Consider the following 27,025-nt stretch of genomic DNA (forward strand, 5'->3'; position numbering starts at 1 on the left):
AAATCAACTTAAAATGGGCCATAAACCTGAAACTCCTAGAAAAAAAACATAGGGAAGCATTTCTAAGATCATTTGTCAGGCAATACTTAAGACGTTACACTCAGAGCACAAACAACAACAACAAAAGCAGATAAAGGGCCTCATCAAAATTAAAAACATTTATGCAAAGGGCTTTATCATTAAAGTAAAAAGACTACCTACTAAACAGGAAAAAATATTTGGAAACCACATATCTGACAAGGGTTTAATATCTAGAATATATAAAGAAATCCTACAACTCACAAGAAAAAGCCAACCCCATAAAAAATGTAAAAAAGAGTTAACTTTTTCCCAGAGAAGTTATCCAAAGTGCCAAAAAACACAGGAAACGATATTCAACATCACTGGCTACAAGGGAAATGCACACAGATCCACAAAAAGATACCATCTCATACCCACGAGAATGGCTACTACTAAAAAAAAAAAAAAGATCAGAAAATTATACCTGTTGGAGAAGATGTGGAGAAATAAGAACATGCGTTTATTTCTGTGGCTTTGACTTACAAGGGCTTGAAGGAGGGACTCAAATAGATATTTGCACACCAGTGTTCAAGGTGCCTTGCCAGAAGATGGAAGAAACTCAGGTGTCCTTTAACTGAAGAATAACTAAAATGTGATATATACGTACAATGGAATATTATTCAACTACACAGAAAACGCATGATACATGCAATCTGGATGGACCTTGAAGATATCATGTTGAATGGAACAAGCTAGACACAAAAGGGCAAATGTTCTGTAAACTTCCTGATATACAATAATTTGAATAAGCAAACTCAAATTCTGAATGTTGAATATAGGTGACCATAGGACAGGATGGGGATAAGGATTAGGGCGTTAATGCACAAATTGTGTGGTGTTCCTATTTTGGTTCACTGTAAAGTTTTGGTGATGGCTGGTGCTGATGTTAGCAAAACCTTTTGTAATTAATAGTACCGAATTATATAGTTGAATTTGGTTGAAAGACGAAATTGTAGGTTTTATATATATTGCTAGAATAGAAATTTGACAACATAGGAGTGTACAACACAATGAACCCTATTGTAAATGATGGACTATATTTAATAGCACAATTATAATAATATTTGCTCATAAAACCACACTAATGCAGTTTTTTTTTTGTTTGTTTTTTGTTTTTTAACATGGGCAGGCACCAGAAATTGAACCCGGGTCTCTGGCATGGCAGGCGAGAATTTTGCCACTGAGTCATCGTCACACTGCCCAATGCAGGTTTTTAAGAATAAGGTAGTACATGGAAACTCTGTACTTTCTGTATGATTCTGTAAACCTACAACTTCTCTAATAAAAAGAAATAGAAAAAATCTGGGGGACGAGTTTATAATTTTCTATTGAATTGGCAGATATCATTTCTTAGTTCCCGCATTCTTGATTTTTTTGGTAATTTTTAAACTGTGATATACTTTTTTTTTTAGGTGCATGGTCTGGAAATCACACCTGGGTCTCCTGCATGGAAGGCGAGCATTCTACCACTGAACTACCCATGCATCCTGTACTTTTAAACTTAGAAAAAGTTGTAGGGAGAGTGTAAGGAAAACCTATACGCTCTTCACTCACCAATTTTTATTTTTTATCCAGATTGCTTTTTTTCTTCATCTTCCTGTTCTCCATATGTGTTTGCATAGATATCCTTTTTATTCTGAATCATTTGAGAGTGAATTGAAGACAACATGCCCCTTTAATCCTAAACAGTTTAATGTGTTTTTTTTCTAATAACTAAGGACATTCTCTTAACCAAATTTTAATTGTCAAAATAAATAAAACATTGATGTATTCATGTTACTTAGTCAAGAGTTTATATTAACACTTTGTCAGTGGTCCAAGTAATGCTCCTCATACCTGTGATGTTTTCCAGTCTAGGCTCCAATCCAGCGACACGTACTGCATTTAAGTTTCATGTCTCTTTAGTTTCCATTACTCTGAAAGTGTTCCAGAGACTTTTACTGTCTTTCATAATCATGGAAATTTGGAAGAGTAGAAGGCAATTAATTGGTAGAATACCCCTCAATTTGAGTTTGTCTGATGTTCCCTTTTAATTAAATTTAGGTAGCTACTTTTGGCATGAGTACCCCAGAAGGGAGTTGGGGTCCTTCTCAGGGCATTGTATCAGGGCACATGTGATGTCCATTTGTCCCGACGTTGGCTATGGTAAGTTTGCTCATGTTGTTGAGGTGCTGTTTGTCTGTGGCCGTTTCTCAACATGGAATTCCATTACTTTCTTTTTTCTTAATGTGAAGAGAGATATTTTGACACTATGCAAATATATTGTTGACTATTTAGATTTCACCCTCATTTTAACATCCATTGATGACTTTCTACTGAGTTTCGTCTTTTCTCTAATTTTAGTTGACATTCTACTGCCAGGAAGAATATGTCCATGCATGCATAGATATGACAATGAATTCATGAACATTTATGAAATGAGTTAGAATAAATTAGTATTATTTTGATGTTCAAAAATTATCCTAAATTAACCAGTGTGCACACTTCAATATGATTACTATGCCCCTTTAATATGTCCCCATCCTCCTTTGAACATTTTCCCACTTTCTGGCATAAGAAGATGTTCCAAGATCATCTGCTTTCCCTTCCCCAGTCCTAAAGTCAAGCCATTTCTTGAAGGAGTCTTGTTTTATTTTTTTGTTTTTAGCAGAAATGGACTTAGAAACAAAGATTTGGCCTCTAGATATTCTCAGTATTACTGGTATATAGTTGTTTACAGATCCTCTCAACAGAGCAAGGAAAAATTATCACACTCATGCAAACAAAGGGATGATACTTTTAGATTAGGCTAAAACTTGTCCTCATTTATTTATCTAGGAGGGTGGTGAGAAGGACAGGCATCTTATTTGAGGACGTTGATAAAGAATTTAAACAAATCCATTTATTTGCTACAACATGCTAAGGAAAAACAGTTTTTTATTTAAATATAAATAATGACATAGCTGTGACATCACAAATATGTAATGAGCTTAACAATAGACTATAATTTTCCACATGTATTTTGTATCAGAATTTTAATGTTGTTAGGAATTATGGAAACTATCTTGAAAATTCTATTATTTTACAAGCAAGGAAATCAAGAAGAAGAAATGATTTGTTTATGTTCTTAAAATAATGAATGGCAGAGTCTGAAGTGGAACATAGATCACTTGGCTCAGTGGCTATTTAATTTTATACTCCAGAATATTTTTTCTTCATAGCAACCATTATATCTTGAATGATTGCATGACTGTTTCAAAATACATTATTTTGACAGATACCATCTGGTAACAAAAGAAAAATGTAGTTGGCATGTTTGTTGTTGGTCGATGCTGGTATAGATGTTTTACCAACGTTTTGAATAGAGTGAGATTTCATTTTTGGGTCATTTTGATCTCCTACATGTTCTCCGCTTTCAATTTCAACTCATTTTAATGCCATCATGCAATTTTCTGCCATCTCTTCAGAAAAACTGATGGCAATATATTTGTAGTGAAACCTCGTGAGACAATTTTGTTATTCACACCCACATATTCTCTTTCCACAGTAACTCTATAAATCTTTGTTTTTCCTGTCTATCTAGAGTTTCCTGGCACTACACTCCAGTGACTCCTTAAGCTTTCCTCCTGCTTGGCAATACTTTTTGCTAGTGTCTCTCCAAGGACCATAAGAGTATCTAGGAAATTCAACTGTTCTGCAGAGCCATACAGCATTAGAATAAATGTGCTTTCTGAAAAAAAAAATGCCCTTCTGAATAAAGTTCTCTAGCAGGAAATCATTTGGCACAGGATATCAGACCTGAACTAAATATTGAATAACCTAGGTACCTTCTGGTGGAGGTTAAATCATGTTGATGTGATTGAATGTTTTTATATTTATTGAATTTTGATGCCTTGACAAATTTCTACTCCAAGGATACCTCTACAATCATCCACATTTAGAAGGGTGGAATGACATCAAGGTAAGTCAGTGTATACAGTGAATCTAAGGTTGTAAAAACTTTGTATCTTTTTAAACACTCTATAAGGATATTATAAGTTCACCTAGATCTTTGAACATTAGAGATGAACACTAATGTTTGTTTCAGAATGCTAAATGGGATTTTTTGCTTCTTCTTAATAGATGAATAGGGCCCCAGATTTAAACAGAGGCATTCAAAGAGATCATCCAACAATTGGAGACAAATATTTTCAGGGTTTGTTAGGAGGCTATGCAAGCATACCTGCCACATTCAACTATTAACCAAGAACCCTTGCATCCCTCAATCCAACCATTCTGGTCCATTGCCAGAGGAAAGGAAGAATGAAATTGCAGTTGTATGTTCCTGTTTCCACTTAAAGGCACCTTAAGTCTTGAATCTGGCCTGAGATGGAGGAGGTAGTAAATTATGTGTAACTCATATATATAACTGTGTATGTCTGCATATGTGAGTGTGTGAAAATGCAAGTATTTGTATGTGTAAGCTGGACACAATGCTCCTTTACCACTAAATACATCAGTATGAATCTCCCAAGAACAAAAACATTCTCTTAGGTAACACCATCAAATTATCAAAATCAGGAAATCTAATACTGGCACAAAGTTATTATCCAATCCATAGTCCACATGAAAATTTTTAGTTGCCCCAATTACGTTTCAAATGCAGGATCATGCATAAGATTTATTTCCTTTAAATCTTTGTAATCTGTAAGTTCTACACCTCTTTTTTTTTTTTATCTTGCTATACAAAACAGTATAGGTCCATTTTTTCACCTGAATAGCTTTCAGTATGGGTCTGCCTAGTTTGTAACTAGTTACTGTTTTTGGAAGGAACAACACAGAAAAGATATATCCTACTTAAGACATCATATAAGAGGCAAATGAAGTTAGTTACAATATTGATGACATTAATTGATCTCATGATCTTGTACTATCAATAGGGTTAGAAGGTCATGTTTTCCACACACAATTATGATTTCAAGCAGAGATCTAGGTCAATTCCAGTTTAAAACCAGTATGTGGTTTATCAGGCTCAAATTTATGGCTGTCTGACAAAATCCAACAGTCTCATTCAATTTCTCATTAATACCTCATCAGAGGCACTGAAAATATTATTTAAAAAGTTCAGCTTGACAGAAAATTTCATTGAAGGATCAGGAAACAGATTCTTCCTTGGTACATGTGATTATTACCAATTCTTCACTCCTTTTCTATAATAAAAGTAACTTTCCCTTTCCCACTTGACTTAGAAGTTCTGCTCAATAGAATGGGCAGAGTATATTTTCCTGCCCCACTGATTTTGCACTTGGCCATGTAGCTTGCTTTGGTCAAAGAAATGTGAGCAGACGTGTCAGTATACCACTTCCAAGTCAAGACCTGGAGAACATAGTGTGATTTCCCTTTCCCTCTTGAACTCCTGCCAGTCTCCATGAGTAGGACATGTTCCAGGAAGCCACTCATTCAAGAAGGGTGAGAGATGAATGAAACAGACCTGACACAGAGCCACTCCAGCTGACCAACAAACAAAGGAGCAAAGGGAAAAAAAGTTATTTTAAGTCACTGAAATACCAAGGTTGTATGTTTCGCAGCAAAAACTGACCACTGCACAGAAACTGCCTGGAAGTAAATATACACTAGGCTGGTGTTAGAAGTTGAATCATGTTGCCCAAGAGATATGTTGAAGTCCTAACCCCTAGCATCTCAAAGTATGCCCTTATTTGGAAATAGGACTGTTGCTGATGTAATCAATTAAGAAGAGGTGATACACTGGGAGGTTCCAAGATGGCAGCTTAGTAAGGTACAAGCATCTTAGTTCCTCCTCCTCCAAAGCAACTACTAGGTGAACTGAAACAGTGCAGAACAGCTCCCGGGGCTACGGCAGGGAATGGACACACAGCGTAACCCAGTCTGGACTGGCTAGGTGACTGCGAGACTCGGCTGCGGTGAGATTCCCAAGCGGTGCGCGATTTCCCGAGCAGCGGCAGCTGCGGCGGTCGGAGCTACTCCCTCCCTCCTTCCCAGGCCGGCTGAGAGTCTTGGAGAGGCAAGTTTCCCAAGCCGAGGTGGCCGGCGCCCCTCTTTTGCGGGCAGCTTTGAGTCTCAGCTTCGAGTCCACGGCTACGAGTCTCGGATCAGAGGGCTATCCAAGGCGCGGTGGCCCCCCTCCCGCGGGCGGCTTCCTGGTCCGGTGGGGAACTCCCCAGGCCGTGGCGGCCAGCGACTGACGCCCCTCCCCCGCGGGCAAATTCCTGGTCCTGTGGCGAATTCCCCGGGCCCGCTGGGGCCGGCGACCACCCACAGGGTCCCCTCAAGCTGCGGCCCCTGAACCAACGGAGAGAATTGGATGAGAAATCCCCAGGCCACGGGGATCGGTGACCGGGGGAGATCCATTCCAAACACTTGAGACAAACGTGTGCCACGAGCGCCACCTACTTGGCAGGATAAGAAAAACAGAACCCAGAGATTTCACAGAAAAATCTTACAACCTTGTTGGGCCCGACACCCAGGGAAATCTGACTAAATGCCCAGATGCCAGCAGCAGAAGATAACTGTCCACATTCAGAAAATTGAGAATATGGCCCAGTCAAAGGAACAAACCAATAGTTCAAATGAGATACAAGAGCTGAGACAACTAATGCTGAATATACGAACAGAAATGGAAAACCTCTTCAAAAATGAAATCAATAAATTGAGGGAGGACATGAAGAGGACATGGGCTGAACATAAAGAAGAAATAGAAAAACTGAAAAAAACAAATCACAGAACTTATGGAAGTGAAGGATAAAGTAGAAAAGATGGAAAAAACAATGGATACCTACAATGATAGATTGAAAGAGACAGAAGATAGAATTAGTGATTTGGAGGATGGAACATCTGAATTCCAAAAAGAAACAGAAACTATCGGGAAAAGAATGGAAAAATTTGAACAGGGTATCAGGGAACTCAAGGACAATATAAACCGCACAAATATCCATGTTATGGGTGTCCCAGAAGGAGAAGAGAAGGGAAAAGGAGGAGAAAAACTAATGGAAGAAATTATCACTGAAAATTTCCCAACTCTTATGAAAGACCTAAAATTACAGATCCAAGAAGTGCAGTGCACCCCAAAGAGATTAGACTCAAATAGGCGTTCTCCAAGACACTTACTAGTTAGAATGTCAGAGGTCAAAGAGAAAGAGAGGATCTTGAAAGCAGCGAGAGAGAAACAATCCATCACATACAAGGGAAACCCAATAAGACTATGTGTAGATTTCTCAGCAGAAACCATGGAAGCTAGAAGACAGTGGGATGATATATTTAAATTACTAAAAGAGAAAAACTGCCAACCAAAGCTTCTATATCCAGCAAAATTATCCTTCAAAAATGAGGGAGAAATTAAAACATTCTCAGACAAAAAGTCACTGAGACAATTTGTGACCAAGGGACCAGCTCTGCAGGAAATACTAAAGGGAGCACTAGAATCAGAAACAAAAAGACAGAAGAGAGAGGTATGGAGAAGAGTGTAGAAAGAAGGAAAATCAGATATGATATATATAATACAAAAGGCAAAATGTTAGAGGAAAATATTATCCAAACAGTAATAACACTAAATGTCAATGGACTGAATTCCCCAATCAAAAGACATAGATTGGCAGAATGGATTAAAAAACAGGATCCTTCTATATGCTGTCTACAGGAAACACATCTTAGACCCAAAGATAAACATAGGTTGAAAGTGAAAGGTTGGGAAAAGATATTTCATGCAAATAACAACCAGAAAAGAGCAGGAGTGGCTATGCTAATATCCAACAAGTTAGACTTCAAATGTAAAACAGTTAAAAGAGACAAAGAAGGACACTATATACTAATAAAAGGAACAATTAAACAAGAAGACACAACAATCATAAATATTTAGGCACTGAACCAGAATGCCCCAAAATACGTGAGGAATACACTGTAAACACTGAAAAGGGAAATAGACACATATACCATAATAGTTGGAGACTTCAATTCACCACTCTCATCAATGGACAGAACATCTAGACAGAGGATCAATAGAGAAATAGAGAATCTGAATATTACTATAAATGACCTAGACTTAACAGACATTTATAGGACATTACATCCCACAACAGCAGGATACACATTTTTTTCAAGTACTCATGGATCATTCTCAAAGATAGACCACATGCTGGGTCACAAAGCAAGTCTTAACAAATTTAAAAAGATTGAAATCATACACAACACTTTCTCGGATCATAAAGGAATGAAGTTGGAAATCAATAATAGGCGGAGTGCCAGAAAATTCACAAATACGTGGAGGCTCAACAACACACTCCTAAACAACGAGTGGGTCAAAGAAGAAATTGCTAGAGAAATTAGCAAATACCTCGAGGCGAATGAAAATGAAAACACAACATATCAAAACTTATGGGACGCAGCAAAGGCAGTGCTAAGAGGGAAATTTATTGCCCTAAATGCCTATATCAGAAAAGAAGAAAAGGCAAAAATGCAGGAATTAACTGTCCACTTGGAAGAACTGGAGAAAGAACAGCAAACTAATCCCAAAGCAAGCAAAAGGAAAGAAATAACAAAGATTAGAGCAGAAATAAATGAAATTGAAAACATGAAAACAATAGAGAAAATCAATAAGGCCAGAAGTTGGTTCTATGAGAAAATCAATAAGATTGATGGGCCCTTAGCAAGATTGACAAAAAGAAAAAGAGAGAGGATGCAAATAAATAAGATCAGAAATGGAAGAGGAGACATAACTACTGACCTCACAGAAATAAAGGAGGTAATAACAGGATACTATGAACAACTTTACGCTAATAAATACAACAATTTAGAGGAAATGGATGGGTTCCTGGAAAGACATGAACAACCAACTTTGACTCAAGAAACATAGATGACCTCAACAAACCAATCACAAGTAAAGAAATTGAATCAGTCATTCAAAAGCTTCCTGAAAAGAAAAGTCCAGGACCAGTCAGCTTCACATCTGAATTCTATCAAACATTCCAGAAAGAATTAGTACCAACTCCCCTCAAACTCTTCAAAAAAATCGAAGTGGAGGGAAAACTACCTAATTCATTCTATGAAGTCAACATCACCCTCATACCAAAACCAGGCAAAGATATTACAAAAAAAGAAAACTACAGGCCAATCTCTCTAATGAAATTTAACCAAAGAGACAAAAAACCTATATAAAGAAAACTACAAAAAACTGCTAAAAGAAATCACAAAAGACCTAAATAGATGGAAGGGCATACCGTGTTCATGGATTGGAAGACTAAATATAGTTAAGATGTCAATCCTACCTAAATTGATTTACAGAGTCAATGCAATACCAATCAAAATCCCAACAACTTATTTTTCAGAAATAGAAAAACCAATAAGCAAATTTATCTGGAAGGGCAGGGTGCCCCGACTTGCTATAAACATCTTGAGGAAAAAAAACGAAGCTGGAAGTCTTGCACTGCCTGACTTTAAGGCATATTATGAAGCCACAGTGGTCAAAACAGCATGGTATTGGTATAAAGATAGATATATCGACCAATGGAATCGAATAGAGTGCCCAGATATCACCCTCTCATCTATGGACATTTGATCTTTGATAAGACAGTCAAGCCAACTCACCTGGGACAGAACAGTCTCTTCAACAAATGGTGCCTAGAGAACTGGATATCCAAATGCAAAAGAATGAAAGAAGACCCATATCTCACACCCTACACAAAAGTTAACTCAAAATGGATCAAAGATCTAAACATTAGGTCTAATACCATAAAACAGTTAGAGGAAAATGTAGGGAGATATCTTATGAATCTTACAATTGGAGGCAGTTTTATGGACCTTAAACCTAAAGCAAGAGCACTGAAGAAGGAAATAAATAAATGGGAGCTCCTCAAAATTAAACACTTTTGTGCATCAAAGAACTTCATCAAGAAAGTAGAAAGACAGCCTACACAATGGGAATCAATATTTGGAAACGACATATCAGATAAAGGTCTAGTATCCAGAATTTATAATGAGATTGTTCAACTCAACAACAAAAAGGCAGCCAACCCAATTACAAAATGGGAAAAAGACTTGAATAGACACCTCTCAGAGGAGGAAATACAAATGGCCAAAAGGCACATGAAGAGATGCTCAATGTCCCTGGCCATTAGAGAAATGCAAATCAAAACCACAATGAGATATCATCTCACACCCACCAGAATGGCCATTATCAACAAAACAGAAAATGACAAGTGCTGGAGAGGATGCGGTGAAAGAGGCACACTTATCCACTGTTGGTGGGAATGTCAAATGGTGCAACCACTGTGGAAGGCAGTTTGGTGGTTCCTCAAAAAGCTGAATATAGAATTGCCATACGACCCAGCAATACCATTGCTGGGAATCTACTCAAAGGAATTAAGGGCAAAAACTCAAACGGACATTTGCACACCAATGTTTATAGCAGCGTTATTTACAATTGCAAAGAGATGGAAACAGCCAAAATGTCCATCAACAGACGAGTGGCTAAACAAACTGTGGTATATACATACGATGGAATATTATGCAGCTTTAAGGCAGGATAAACTTATGAAGCATGTAATAACATGGATGGACCTAGAGAACATTATGCTGAGTGAGTCTAGCCAAAAACTAAAAGACAAATACTGTATGGTCCTAATGATGTGAATCGACACTCGAGAATAAACTTGGAATATGTCATTGGTAACAGAGTTCAGCAGGAGTTAGAAACAGGATAAGATAATGGGTAATTGGAGCTGATGGGATACAGACTGTGCAATAGGACTAGATACAAAAACTCAAAAATGGACAGCACAATAATACCTAATTGTAAAGTAATCATGTTAAAACACTGAATGAAGCTGCATCCGAGCTATAGGTTTTTGTTTTGTTTTGTTTTGTTCTTACTATTATTACTTTTATTTTTTTTTTCTCTATATTAACATTCTATATCTTTTTCGGTTGTATTGCTAGTTCTTCTAAACCGATGCAAATGTACTAAGAAACGATGATCATGCATCTATGTGATGGTGTTAAGAATTACTGATTGCATATGTAGAATGGTATGATTTCTAAAAAAAAAAAAAAAAAAATGGACAGCACAATACTACCTAATTGTAATGTAATCATGTTAAAACACTGAATGAAGCTGTATCTGAGCTATAGTTTTTTTTTATTCTTATATATTTTTGTATTTTTTATTTTTATTTTTATCTTTTCTCTATATTATCATTTTATTTCTTTTTCTGTTGTCTTGCTATTTCTTTTTCTAAATCGATGCATATGTACTAAGAAATGATGATCATACATCTATGTGATGATATTAAGAATTACTGATTGCATATGTAGAATGGAATGATTTCTAAATGTTGTGTTAGTTAATTTTTTTTAATTAATAAAAAAATATAAAAAAAAAAAAAAGAACACCTAGGGTAATATATAAGATTCCACAAGGGTTCCAGGCACTAGAGTAACTTTCCAGAAACCTGAAACCTCCAGATGGCTCCCTGGTCCAGATAAGTCCTGAAACCTAGCCCAGCCTCTCCAGGACATCAGATAGTTCCATCTCCCTACCCCTTATTAGTGACAGATCCTTCAATAAGAAAAATTTAGAGTTGCCATAGCCCAAACACCCCTAAAGAGAGGGATGAAAAAAAAAAAAGAGGTCATACTGGAGTAGGGTGGTCCCTTGAGTCAGTATTTCTGGTATCTTTAAAAGAAAAGGAGACAGAGACACACAAAGGAGAAGACCACATGTAAATGGAGGTAGAGACTGTAGTTATGCAGCTAGAAGCCATGGAATACCAAGGATTGCTGGCTATGGCCTGAAATTAGGAAGAAGCAAGGAAGGAATCTTCCCTAGAACCATCTGAGAAAACATGGCCTTACTGACACCTTGCTTTTGGCCTTCTAGCCTCATGAATGGGAAGAGAGTAATTTTCTACAGTTTTAAGTAACCCAATTTGTGGTAACTACTCAAGCAGCTTTAGGAAACGAGTACAACTGGGCAGCAACTTCTGACTTAGGGCCACAAAGCACTTCTTTCTACTCTTAGATAACTTTTTGGTGAAGTTGGTGGTGTATTTTTTGCAACCCTCATAGCAATGATTGTTGCATACTGGAAGAAACATCAAATTAAAAAATAAACCAAAAAAACTAGAAAACTTTGGGTGGTTATAAAATGGTAGGCAGGACTTTTGGGTAGTTCAGGATATTCTAGGTCAGGTAGGCACTGGGGGAGACGACTATAGAGAAGTCTGCCCCACAGGCAGACTTTGTAGGTGGTGTGCTAGGAATGGTAGTTTGCCAAATGTAGTGTCTGTTTATAACAGGAGAAAATCATAAGATGGGTAAAATGCAACATCAGTACAAGCAAAGCTGATGAACTCCAGTTAAAGATGAGGAATTGGACTGGGGTTGATGAAGACAATTTGTGTTCCAAACAGATTTGAAAAAGACAGAGATTGAGATAAAAAAGAAAAGAAACACAACATATTCACTCTTTCTGTTGGTAAACAGTCAATATAGACAATTATTCTCTTGACTGATAAGGAGGAAAAGCAACAGAAAATAACTATTGAGATATGAGGAAATGTCAGGAAAAAACAGTAAACTCAGAGGAAGACATACCTTTGAATATGATGTATTGCTTAACTAGAAGAATATGTAGGAGCATTTGATGAACTCAATAAAACATAAGAATACAGAAAGATAGCAGGAAAAGATGAGAGAAATTTAAGCAACGGGGAGAAGATATTGAAAATAAACACCACCGAGTTTGATCAAAAGACAAGACAAGATACATAGGGAGATTGCAAAATAAAAACTTGGGGAACTATTTAAGAATATGTTAACTGTTTTAGAAAGAGTGTGCCACAATTTAAAATGTTCATATTGTGTACTTTTTAGGTGTTTCCAAGTTTTAAAAATATAATATTTCAATGACATTTTTGATGAATAAAATTTTTCCAATTATTCTAATTATTTCTACAGGTTAAATTCCATGAATTAGATATTACAGCCAAAGTTACAGTTTTGAGACATGCAGACTTCCAAAGCTTCATTCGTATTGCTCCTAATTTATACCTTTCTCTCATTAGATATGGACAAGTTGCTCTCTAAAATGGTTCTAATTTGCACTCCCATATACAATGCAATTTATCAAGCCTTAGCCAGCATTTTAATTGTTTAAACTCTAGTAGTTTGATAGAATTATGGTAATAATACAGGGACCTTTTCTGGAATGATTTGGGAAGAGCAGCTGTCTTTTACTATGGAGCCAGGAGACTATAAACCTGCAGTTGCCAGGGGCCCTTCAGAGGGTCAGAATGCAGCTGTCTTAGTTTTACAGGCTGCTATGACAAATTCCACATAATGGGTTGGTTTAGACAAAGGGACTTGATTGGCTCATAGTTTTAGAGACTAGAAGGTTTGCTTCATCTTAAATAGGAAGCATTCTGATGCTGACTGCTCCAATCCTTGGGGTTCCTTGGCTTACATTTCTGTCTTCCACCACATGGTGATATGCTCTTATATCTCCCACCTGTAACTTCCCAAATGTCTTTATAAACTCTCCAACAACCCTGATTAAATCCAGCCCTCATTTAATTTGGCCATGCTTTAACATCTTTAGGGTTGCTGATTAAGATTAAGCACATGTATTTGTCGAGGTACGTAATTCCACCTAGTAAGCAACTGACACAGAAAAAAAGGGAAGACAAGTTTGGAGAACACCTAAATCCTGATGACATCATCTGAAATTTAGGAACCCTTTTACCTAAAACAGTGTCCCAGATCATTTTATTTACATTAGTCAGGATTTTCAAGGTTTTTTTTTTTTCTTTTTGCTTTAAGATGGTTTGATTTGGGCTTATGTAACTCACAAAACCTATTATTAGAATACATTCTTAATGATTGTTTTCATCACTCTGATTATCAGTGACATTGAATATATTTTCATAGACTTAATTTAATATTTATCCTAACTGAAGCTTGGAAAAATGCTATAGTTAATTATATTAAATATGCCCAAATATACAGTAGCAAGCCAAACTTTTCAGAGTTTTAATTTCATATCCATATAAAAGCTATCCAAGGAATATGAGGTTGCTTTCCTTTTTCAAAATTAGAAGCATAATTTTTATACCTGTTTGGGATTTTCTTGACATTTTGTTATTTTGTTCTTGTAATCTATGCATGCAGTACTTGGTTTTGTAATAAAGAATAGTTTTACTTTTTTTTTCCATGAATGAAAATAAACTATAAACTTAGTCTCTGCAGACAGCAGAAATAAATGTTTTGTTTCCTTAAACAGCAAGCTTGTCATTTCTACTGCTTAATTTTTTTATTCTGGTAAACAAATACATCATTTATTTTAGGAAAATAAGTATATTCCATCAGAATTGAGATTTACTTTTATTTATTAAAAAAATTGGGAACTTGAGGAAAATTTCAGATACACATTGTATTTTGAGATATCTTTTATTTAGCTATCTCCTTTTTGTATAAAGAATAATTTTATGATTGATGTTTTAGGACTCATCATTTTAACCCAGATAACTTTGCATATTTCAGTTACACTGTTTTTTTTTTTGTTTTTTGTATAAGTCTTTTCAAATATGATGCCAATATGAACATGCTTCTATCCAGGATGCTTACAATCTTTGGTTAAAGTGTTCTATTTTAAAAAAGGAACAAACAATATTTTCCTGCAGATCTGGAGGTCTTCTCTCTCATAGATATAAGGATTTTTAGAGCTCAGTAGAATAATAAAAGAGTTCCTTTTCTTGTTTCATTTTACCTTATTCTCATAGGTCACAGATTAGCAAACATTTTCTGTAAAGACCAGGCAGTAAATATTGGACACCTGTCAGTCATATGGTTTCTGCCACAATTAGTCATCTCTGCTGTCATAGATTGAAATTTGCCATAGATGATACATAAATAAATGGGTGTGGATATATTTTGATAAATTTACTTATATAAACTGCCAGTGGCTCAGACTGGCCCCCAGGCTATAGTTTGCCAGTCCCTGTTGCTGATAGCTAATTCTCTTCATTGGCAATGCACTTATAGATACATATTACAGGAAGATGCTATGCTTTAAAAATTACAGTATTTACAGACTTCTAATCAAGCGCCAACATCCTTGCCCTCAAGATGAATGCATTATTGTCAGATGGTTTTTACAAAGACAAAATCAAATTGACAGTTCATTCAATTAATCTGATTAAGGCAAAATGTTAAACGGGATGATTCAACAGCATATTCGCTTATGCTTTTCCAGTACTTTGTGTAATAGATGGTAAAAAGAATGTAGACATATTCCATTTCCCTCCCTCAAATTCACTGAAAACAAGAACACCACCAAAATCAAAGTACTGGCAAAGCCATGTTTCTCACTAAAGTCTGTAGCATCCTGGTGATGTCCTGTAGCAATCCTTGAGTTCTTTGGCTTACATCTCAGCCTACCCTCACATGGTGACATCATTGAGCTCCTAGTGATGGTTATGATTTCTGCTGACTTGTGTCTAAATTTCTTCTGCCTTATAGAGGCCTCCCCTAATATGAATTAAGACCTACAATAATTCAGTTGGGTTATACTTGAGCTGAAAATAACATCTCAGGTTATACCCATAGGTATATGAATTAAGATTAAGAATGTCTTTGTCATGAAACATAATTCAATTTACCACAGTGCTTAAGGTAAAAGGTACAGGTAAGAAGGAGACTTGCAGTCAGCCTTGAAGCTAAAACATGAACATTAAATCACCAACGAGAATTTTAAGGCAATGTAAAATGACTTCCTGCTTGGGAAATGAGGCACTCTAAAGTATGAACCTAAAAATCTGAATGGCATATCCTCTCTAAGGTTCATAAGACAAAAGAACATATAACACTGGAATATAACACTTAAAGTGAAGCTGACACAGCTCACATTTTCACAACAAGGCAGTTTAAAACTGCTTCTACTTGTATACATGTAACAAGGATAAGAGATGCAGCATAAGCCTGCCCATGAAACACAAAAAATGGGGAAAGACATGTCTCTATATTCTCAAAGTTACTGAACAGATAATTCTTAATTCAAAAAGGATATTCAGAGAAGAATTAGATAACATAATGACATGAAGAGGCAGGGCTCATACAAGAAATTATAGATTACAACAGAGTCATTACCAGTACCAAAATGAAATACACATTATAAACAAGAAGTGTTAGTGTCAAAGCCAATGACAGATGCCTGATCTGATGAGAAAAATCACCAAACAAAATGTCAGAGATCAATAGATAACCATGATCAAAATGGGAATAGCTATGAAAAATGGAGAAATACAACATATATATATATATATTTTTTTTTCCTAAGAAGGAGAGTACAAATGGAATGGCGATACTATTTAAAGGACGATAAGAGAATAATTGCCTGTAATGAAAGGTCTTTAATTGTAACCTACAGGAGCATAGCCTGATCAATAATCTGGTAAAGAACAAAAAATAGCATTATATATCCTGTTGAAGTTACTAAAATATAGGCCTTTAGCTAGGAAAAAAATAATAAATTGAACTACAGGAAAAAAGTCTTCACCCTCTTCTTCACAACAGTGAATAGTACCAGAAGAGAATATAAAATGTCTTCTACAGAAGCAGTTCTCAAATCCTGGTCTGTATCTCTTAAGCATTGCTAAGATAGTTCATGTGGTTCAAAATGTCAAAACAAATTTTACAGAAAACTAAAACATTATATTCCTTTTTCTATTATGAATGCACAGTAGGGTCTTCTAGAGACTACATGATGTGTGATGCCAACTACATTAATCCCATAAGTAGTTGCTTTCAGCATTGCCCAATGCAAAAACAGCAACAAAAGATATATTTGAGAGACATCTGTTAGGCACATACCACTAAAAGGGATGTCTGAATGCATAATGAATAGAATTTTAAATTAACACAAACAGTAGAGCAGATGAACTGCAGCATATACTTTTCAATGGGTTAAAAATCCATAAAAGTACTTTTTATAGGAGGAACTAAAATAAGATGCCTGTGTGTTTAACTGCCTCAATCATTAGGGTATTACCTGGGTCTCCATTAGGGTCTTCTGTGTTTGTCATTTTAAATAGAACATGTTTGTTCACTTCTAAAGGCAATTAGAACAACTTTAAGACAGTAAAATTTCCACCAAATTTCAAAGCAATATGGCCATTGTTATTACAATAGATCTGTCTTTAGTGATTCTATCATGTGGGAGCAACTACTTTAATAATCTGAATTGATCAATCTCTCATTAATCTTCATTTCCCTCATCCATTACAATACCTCAATGTTCTCAACCTTAAGTCCTAGCAATATGTGTTACCATTATTTTAGGATAAAATGTTTTTAAATAATTTTATTGTTCATTTCCTGATTCACATCTATATTCACCTCATTTCTGATAGCCCATTATTTTATGCCTATTTGTTCATTTGATTGTTTGAGCTCCTCTGTTGTACTGCCTTATTTTTAACTTATGTGTGTACAGTAAATCTCCAGACCATTTTGAGTAAGTTTCTATGAGCCATCTGTGCTGTAAAGTACATGTGCCATATGGCATTGCATTGTACTTATATTTTATCCAAAATTTGCTCTGGCTATTGAACATTTGTTAACATTGATTGTAAATTATATAGACCAAACATTTATTTTTTTGTTTTGTTTTATAGCTTTATTAACCTAGTAAGATGCAATAAAATTGGATGTTTGAGGATTCTTTAGGAATAGGAATATACACAACCTTACTGTCTTGCTTACTGAGATATTTTATTCCCTCCAAATCACAGTGATTTTTTTAATGACAATTCTGATGTGGATTGAGAAGTATAGTGAAACATTTAAAATAGGTAAAAGTCATAATTGCTACTTATGTCTATATAAATCTCATCTACATACACATTGACAATAGGCTTTTATAGACATAAAAATACATACAAATACACCCAACTAATTTGGACATTTGTCTACCCTTTCTCCATATGGTTAGCCATTTAATTTAGTGATGGATTAAAATTATGGGTGCCAAAGTCAAATGAAAACTTTGAAAGAAGACCTCTGCGGTCTATCACACTCTCTCAAGGAGACATGAGAGAATTCCATAAGGAACATAACAGCCATATTGTACCTGCTGAATTGAAATGATCATTACTAGTGTTATTTATACCAATTTTATACTGATTTTTGGTCATATTTAATTGTCTTTTACTGAACAAATTGTACTCATAAGCTCCCAGGCACTATAATTATTTCTCAATAGCTATAATCACAATTTTGGATAAAAAGCCTATATCAAATGGATTATCAGCACAAAATTATACAGTAGATGGTCTGCTGTACAGTAGTCTACTGCTCACCTATGGCCCTGTGATGAACTGTTTGACCTTGGATTAACCATTTACTCTGGCACAAATTATCTTTTCTATCCTTCACAAGCCTCTACCTATATATCCTTTTCCCTGAGACTTCACTTCTGCTGTCACATAATTCTTTCCATGGCAAATAATCAAATAGAGCCATTCTCATCTCAGACACTTTAGGAAGTTCTTTCTAGGCAATGATAGAAGATAGAGAGAAAAATTGAATCATTCACCTGTCTGTTTCACCTTTTACCAAGAACCAAGCACTTATTTCAATTTGTCTCAAAAGAAGTAGCTATTTAAAGTAAAAAATAAGGAATTTAATATACTTATTTAATTTGAAAATTTCAGTAAATGAGATACAATTGTAAAAGTTCATGGAAAAAATATTTAATCCTGTTGAGGAGACCTCTAGCTATCATCTTTTTCATATTTCTCTTGTATACTGCTGCCTAAATAAACATTTTCTAATCAAATTTGCATTGGAATCTTAGCGCTTACCATGTACTTGCATGACACTTGCTAAAATGATTCTAACAATTTATATTCATTTATGAATAACGTTTGAATATTTTATTTTAATATTTACTGTAAAGACTTAGAAACAGAAAAATAGAATAAAGTAGAAAACCAAATTGAGATAAATCCTCTTAGTCAAAGCCAACCACTGTTACCATTTTATCCAATTTCTTCAGTCATTTTCTATCATTTTAATATATTAAATGTACAGGTTAAATAAAATTATGATTTTCCACTGAAAATGTTTATTTTCCCATGTCCTTAAAACTTAAGTACAAATTCTAGTAGCTACATAGAAATCTATTAAATTAATGTAATAGTTTACCTAAATAATTTGTGTATAAACTTGTTTTTTCAGTATTTTGCCATCACAAATTACATAATAATTTTGCACATTTTTACTACTAATTCATACTGTTTTGTTAGGATTTATAAATGAAAGTAGAATTACTGGGATAGTATGATATGGATGATTATGTGGGTTCTTGATAGTTTATCATCATGGTTCTGTGGAGGATTTCACAAAATGAATATGGTCAAAATTATTGATAATTTTCCCCACATATTAATTTAGAAAGTCTTTACATCTTTAAAGGTCATATACCCCTTGACCTCAGCTTTGATCTAACATTTCACAGACATTTATTTGTATTTATGAATGTGAACAAATTCAGAATAACTTTTACTTCAAGTAATAAAATCAATTATCATCAACAATGCGATCTATACCAATTGACTCTGTTTAGATATTTCATTTTTCAAATATTGGAATCTTTTTGCTAGCAACTTTGAGATATAGTTCATATAGCACACAACTCACTCAATTAACTTGTACAATTCAATGTTTCTTGCAACCAACATCAGATTCAATCAGTTTAAAACATTTTCATTAACCCAAAGCAACCTCAGCAGCCACTTAGCATTTTCTCCATACCTTTTTGTAGCCATTGATAATCAGTAATCTACTTTATCTCTATAGATTCACTTATTCTGGAACCTTTTATATAAATGGAAGAATAATACAATATGTTTCCTTTTGTGACTGGCTTCTTTTACTTATGCTTTTTAAGGATTGTTCAATTTGTGGCATATCCATATTTCATTCTTTTTCATTGTCAAAAAATATTCCATTGTAAGTATACACTATAATTTATCTATCCTTTAATTGATTGACATCAGGGTTCTTTCCACTTTTTTGGCTTTTAAAGTTACTATGAACGTAAGTCCTGTACAAATATTTGTGAGAACATATGTTTCCATTTCTCTTTAGTAGCTATCTAGGAGTGGAATCACTGAGTCAAATGGTAGTGCTACATTTAATCTTTTAAGGAAATGCCAACAGTTTTCCAAAGTGGCTGCATCCTGGTGTTTATTAAGTGGGACCTCAATGTAGTTTTGACCTTCATTTGTCTGATAGCTAATAAAGTTATTTTAAGCTTACATTCTATTTCTAGGTTATGTATTTTTCTACATTTATGTATCTAGTCTTATACATCATACATTAATTTTTGTTTGGTTATTATAGTTCAATATCATATTTTAATATTCGCCTTCTCTAGCTTCCAGTATAACTCTCCTTTTTCAACCTTTTTTGTGTGTGTACATTATTTTTCTTAACTATTCCAGATAAAGTTTAGAACTGTTTCTTATGGTTAAAAACAATGGAAAATTTCAATAAACTTAAATGAAAACAATTAGAGAAAAAAGTTCATATCTTGTAAATTTGTTTTTCACTCAGGAAAATTTGGCAGTGACTAAGAAAATTTACCTTCATATTTTTTTCAATGTGTCTCAAGTTTATTCTGATATTTCTTATATGAAATGTAATCTATCACATACGTTTTTTGAATGTTGCTGCTGAAAACCATCCAAACATGATGACAAGTCTCCTAAATTCAGGATTATCAACCTTATTATCCAGGAATCCTACATTTTCTTATACATTCAATCTAGCACTTTCCCAAATAACTACTTCTCTCTCTTCCAAAAGCTTTCATTTCTCCAATCTGTGCTTAAAAATGACTACTGTTATTCTCTCTTTCATTGAAAAAATAAAGCATAAGAGAAATTCTAAGCATTGTCATTACCATATCTACCAATTTCTTTCCCACAGAACCCATGCCTTCATTTTCCCTCTTATTCCTATGTAATGGCTGATCTCTCCATTCCCGTCTAAACACAAACCCTCCACACATGACTCATATCTCTATTGTCTATTCAAATACATTTCTCTAGTAATTTTCCTTTCTCTCACCCATATCCACTTTTCCATTTGCATTGTATCATTCCTGTGCACATATGAACCATTTGATGTTTCTCTGCTCCCATTTACAGAAAACAAACAAGCAACATAAACCTTGAATGAGTTTACTGAACAAGTTTCCAATACGGGATCACCTATTGCATGCTTTTCCCCCATAAATTCCTTTCAATTAGTATGTTCTGCACTCCCCCACCCCCCATTTTAAAACTGTAGATGAATTTTCTGAAGACACAAGGCCAAATTATCTGCAAAATATACATCTTTTTACTCTTCGAAAATTTGGTAATGGAAAGGCTTAAGCATATATATAAATAGCATCTTAGCACAAGCCTTTTTTTCACTATATTGTCTAAATTAAGTAAATTCTACTTGAATTGTTAAAATTCTTTTGGCAAACGTGGGTCTTTTTTTCTTTTTTCATTCTGCTTTGCATCTTTCCCTGGTTAAATAGGACATTTTCTGAGTTGACAGATAGGTTCCTTCAAGTAGGGGAGAATAATGATATGACATTGAAAACTTTTCAAAGCATATGTCAACAGATTAACAAAAATGTCAGCTGCCTAGATATTTACAAGGCATTGTTTGCAATCTGAATGAAAATTAAAGGTCTCTTTTTCCAAAATAATATTCAGGGACAATTCTTTTGCTAATTCTGTGGTTTTGACCTCTTAACATAGTCAGTATATAGGAAAAAAAAAAGATAATAGCATGCAGACCTATGAGACTAAAGGCCAAAAGACACATCTGGTCATCAGAAGGGAATATGGAGTGTGCCAATAGAAAATAGTCACACTTACAGGATACCATCTGCTATAGCAGAACTAATGGAGGAAAGAAAAGAGCTAATTTGAAGTAAATGACATATAAGCAGGTTGCTGATCCAAATAAAATGGGGCAAGGGCTGTCACTCTCTCACATTAGGCTCAGTTTAGTATGTGGGCAGTAACACTGACAATCTCAGTGATGTGTGCCACCTTTCAAGTCAGAAATAATTCCAAATGATAAACACCTCAGGAAAAATGAAACCTTTAGAGGAACAACTATGCCAATTAATGTGCACCAAGAAGCTTGCGGTTTTAGAACAACAAACTTAGCAAGACTTTGCATCAATCATCTGGTTTAGCAATGCTTAATACATGTGGAGAAAACAATTAGTATTTGTTTCAATATGATGATGCCCATGGCCATCATATATGCTATCCCTGTTCTCTGGAAAGGCTTCAGAAATTTTTCTGGCAATGACAAAATTTCTGGCAGGATTTTTCGTCACCGCTGTTTAATTTTCTGGGTGGTGACCCAGCCTCCTCTTGCCTTAGTGTAGCAGATTCAATGTCTTAAAAGTGAAATGACAGACGTGAAAGTCGAGGTAGGTTAGCAGAATCTTCTACGTGACACAAAACAGAAACAGATAGAATATTTTGGAAGGAAATTAGCTGCACCTACTTCTTGTACATTCTATTCACAGCTTCTCTGTAGACAGTTTTACTTTGAAAAACCCAAAAAGTAGAGAAAACTATTTCGTTCTGCAGCATTGTTAGACATCAATATTCTTAGAGCTATATTGTTAACACAGGTGTGCAAGCATCACACTGAGTTTTGAATACAGCAAAAGAAATTACAGTAGAGAATCTCTGGCATTGTAATGGAAGCATCTGACAATGATTTAGCACTGACTTAAGTTTTTTTACATTTATATAATCATACATTAACAACTCACAAAACTTCACTCGAGCCCTAGCATGAGGGCAGTGATAATCAGATTAGGATTGCTTCACTTTTTCTTCTCCTATTAGCCATTAACTACCCTTACCTTGATTCATATCATGAAATTGATACTGGGCACAATTTCATTAATCAGTAGTGAAATATAATAACCATCGCAATTGGAAAGCTGTGCTAAGTACATGCTTTGTGTCATGATTCACGTGCAACAGCAATAAAACAGCCTTACATATATGCTGTAACCAATTTACCCTTAAGATGTTTTAAGCCTCACCTTACCAAGGATAATACTAATTTATGTAAGCAGCACTTGAGCACTTAGCCATGATTTAATCTTTCTTATGCATTTCTCGAAAGAATCAAGTGCAGTGTCTAGTCCAGGGCTGGAGGGTTTTGAATCTATATAGACTAGTCTTTCTTTACTTTATAATTAATATAATTTCTTTTAAGAATGTTATGCTCCTGGACTTTCTTGTGCTAGCATTTTCTACATATCTATTTAAGATACGGTTTTATTATTCACAGATGAGAAAATATGTTTGAGACAAATGTTTTGCTTAATAGATGCAAAATAGTGTAAAGGCAGTTTACATCTCTCTTTTGAGGTTTATATTTCATGAACATGTGTAAAAAAGCACATGAATCACTGTAATAACATATGGGCAGATGCTAGAAAACCCACACACTCTTGTGGAGGCCAGGATGTATTGATGTGTATAATTTTTTTAATATAGAACACTTTTAGAGTCAGGTCTCCTGTTTAAACTTGTATATATGTGACTATCAATGACATCTATTTAAGGTTGCAATTTTGTCTTTTACTCTCTATTTATGTGTCTGGCAACAATTTTTCCTGAACTTTTTGTCGTTTCTAAAAATATCTCTTGAGATCCTCAAAACATATGAAAGCAAATTCCCAGCCAGTTCTTTGCCTGAACATTTTTGCAATGCTGTTATGATCCTAAAAATAATATTTATGTTTAATGTATCCTGCTTTGAGATTTGTACAAGAGATTTTATAGCTTTGTGAGTTGTTAGCATATATGATTATATAAATTTAAAAAGCTGAAACCGATGCTAAATAAATGTCAGTGTGGTTGTGAAGGAAAATGTAATCATTTATATTGGCTACCAAGTCTAAACATTGCAGAAATATGGTAAAACTTTTAAGCACTGCTTCTGATAAAGAAGATTGGATTTTGAAGCTAAAAATCCTGCTGAGGGTCAAAAAAGGGCCCTAACATTCCCAGATTTGTGAAGCTTTGGCGATCTCAAGATATCAACATATAAATATAGGGAAAATCAAATTCAAACCAACGCTGAAAAATAACACTACAGTTTCTTATATTTTGCAAATAATAAAGTGCATTGCAGGTTCTTTTGATGCTCCATATTTCCATTTTTAGCACTGCCTTGGTCATTTCTCATTCTCTCATATCTGCACATTACTTTTCATGATAAAAGTTTCCCCTGACAATCCTTAATCCTTGATCTAAGAAGGAAATAGGACTCATTGCTGTCCCTAAAGAAAAGGGGTAAAATAGTTTTTGTTTAAATTGAAAATTAACCTGTCTTATTTCATTCTCTTTGCCGTGTAAAATAATTAAATTTTTTTTATTGTTGTTCTGTTTCATTTTTATTTATTCAACTTTCAGTAGAGTCTCTCGAACTTAGTACTAAGGTATTCAGGGCCAAATACGTACATGTTTTGTGGAAGGCGGTCCTATCCATTTAGGAAGTTCAGCAGTTTCACTGGTCTTTACCCACTAAATGCCAGTAGCCAGTTGTGACAAAGTGTCTCTAGACATTGCCAAATGTTTTCCTAGGAGACAAAATAGACTGCAGTTCAGAACCAATGATGTACACAGTGGTTTTGGAAGTTTTGACTTGAAATATTAGAGGAAAAACAAAAAGGTAATAAGAAATGGTATTTTACAGTGGAAGGCACAATCCTAAAAAAGAAAAATCAGTATGACTGTTATCATATATATATGACATACATGTGTTCCAAACAAATTTATCACAGGTAACTATATAAAGAAATACTTGCAGAGACAATGAGAAAGATAATCGAAATTCAGGTTTTCCCAGCATGGCAACTATAATTTGTTCTCTTTCTCTTGTGGAGAAAAATGGTAGGATAATTTACCTTACGAGACTGGAAACTCATAGTATATATTTTGGGTTCATTTATGGTTTGCTGCTGCTTCCCTTGGTTACTTAAGATTTATTATGTTTTCATACTATATGGGCAATGTAGTATGGCATTTTAATTGGATATTGATATACTAATATCAGAAAATTGATTCATCACTGCATATTAAGCTCAATTATTAGCTTTGGGCATTTTATTCTATAAAATAGTTCATACTCTGTTAATATTGTAAACTATTCAACAATGTAAGAGTATCTACATTTCTATGTTAACAATTAGAGAATTAGATGCTTTCATCTGTTGAAAGATGTGAATTAATAAAACCATGCTTCCATAACACTAAGTCTTTTTTCCCTTATAGCTGCAGTTTTAATTATAGCTTACATTCTTGTAGTAATAATTATTCACTGTTTATGATTTTTTATACTGAATGTCTTTTCTTAATGTCTGAACCATAAAGGCTCCAACCTACAAAAACTGAAAGCCAGATTATTAAACATTGAAGCTGAATTTTATCCCTTAGATGTTATACCTTGACAATTAACACCAGAAAAGGTGACATTAAATCAAACCACATGGATGATTTCTAATATGGAATTCTCTATATGTATGACACTATTATTGAGATTTGGTTGTTTCTTTGTTGCTTCCATTGAGCAGTATTACAATTAAATTAAATGAGTTGTACAATTTTTTTTTTTTTTTTTTTTTGCTGGGGGTAGGGATTGGTGCATGGTCTGGGAATTGAACCCAGGACTCCTGCATGGAAGGCATGCATTCTACCACTGAAACACCCGTGCACCCAATGATTTTTTGTTTTTGTTTTTGCTTTGTTTTGGTTTAACGGGCAGGCCCTGGAAATCAAACCCAGGTCTCTGGCATGGCAGGTGAGAATTCTGCCATTGAGCCACTGTTGCACTGCCTACCACCCAGTGATTTAATACTGTATATTTCAGACTATCAATAAAGGCTTTAAAACAACATTTAAAGAAATTTTTGTTTTAAATTTAAGAAGGTGTGCTTGGATTAGAATATATCTTTTGGATAACTCCTAGTTTATGTCCCTTATTTTGGTAGTATGTTTTCTTTTTTAAAACCTGCTATCAGTCACACCTGTACAGACATCTGTAATATTGTCGCTACAGATATTATGCTGTTCCCCAACATCATGAAGGTCATCTGCGCTCTCATTCATTTATCCCCTATCATCAGTGCCTCTTTATTGGAATGAGAATAATTCTATATTCAAGATTCAACAACTTCTCTTAGGAGTTTTTCCAGGTCACCTCATCTAATCCTCCCATCAGCCCCAGGTGGAGTTAGTGCTACTTTCAATTTGAAGGTGAGGAAACTGAGACACAGTGTTTTGAGTCACTTTGATCAAGGGCACACAGCCATTTCCTCTGTGCTTTTCAACGTTTGACTCTCCCATCTGATAAACTCATCTCTCTTACTGATGGCCCACCATTCCCCTTTTGGGAGGCACATTTTAAGAATCTCATTTAAAACACCGAGACCTAGTTCTTACTTAACAAAAAGGGCAAAAGAATGGTGCTAACCTCTGACAAAATGAGAGCAGACTCAGCTATGAGAGGTCAAAGGAAAGATATTTTAAGTCCCAGATTAAAAAAAAGACAAAAAAAAAAAAAACTTCTCTGGCTTTTGATAAAAGATACATTTATATAGCATAATGATCATGGCAATTTGATGCATAAAGATGGTCTCATGCTTTAAAATAAAGTTCACAGAATTACAATTCAACTAAAATGGCATGAACTTGCAAAGAAAACCAAAAAGCGCTTGCAATGCTTTGAGTCCTTGGTAGGCCAGTTTAGCTCTATGAACTTTAAGTGAGGCATAATAATTAAGGGTCTGTTATGTCCTTGACTTTTTTTACTTGCAGAACTCAGCCCTTAGAGATACATCATATAGTATGAATCAATATGAGAAATAATATTTTAA

General features: G+C 34.8%; 1 long non-coding RNA gene across 5 annotated transcripts in view; it reads right to left on the reverse strand.

Moving 5' to 3' along the window:
* LOC143690252 (uncharacterized) overlaps positions 1-27,025 on the reverse strand; it is a 211,322-nt gene that overhangs the window by 108,131 nt on the left and 76,166 nt on the right. For all 5 annotated transcript variants that reach the window (XR_013179079.1, XR_013179078.1, XR_013179082.1 and 2 more), the window contains exon 2: positions 24,612-24,730. This is a non-coding gene — a long non-coding RNA (uncharacterized LOC143690252). The remainder of the gene's footprint in view (positions 1-24,611; positions 24,731-27,025) is intronic.

The sequence above is a fragment of the Tamandua tetradactyla genome, chromosome 7, assembly GCF_023851605.1.
Source record: "Tamandua tetradactyla isolate mTamTet1 chromosome 7, mTamTet1.pri, whole genome shotgun sequence".
Lineage (NCBI taxonomy): Eukaryota > Metazoa > Chordata > Mammalia > Pilosa > Myrmecophagidae > Tamandua > Tamandua tetradactyla.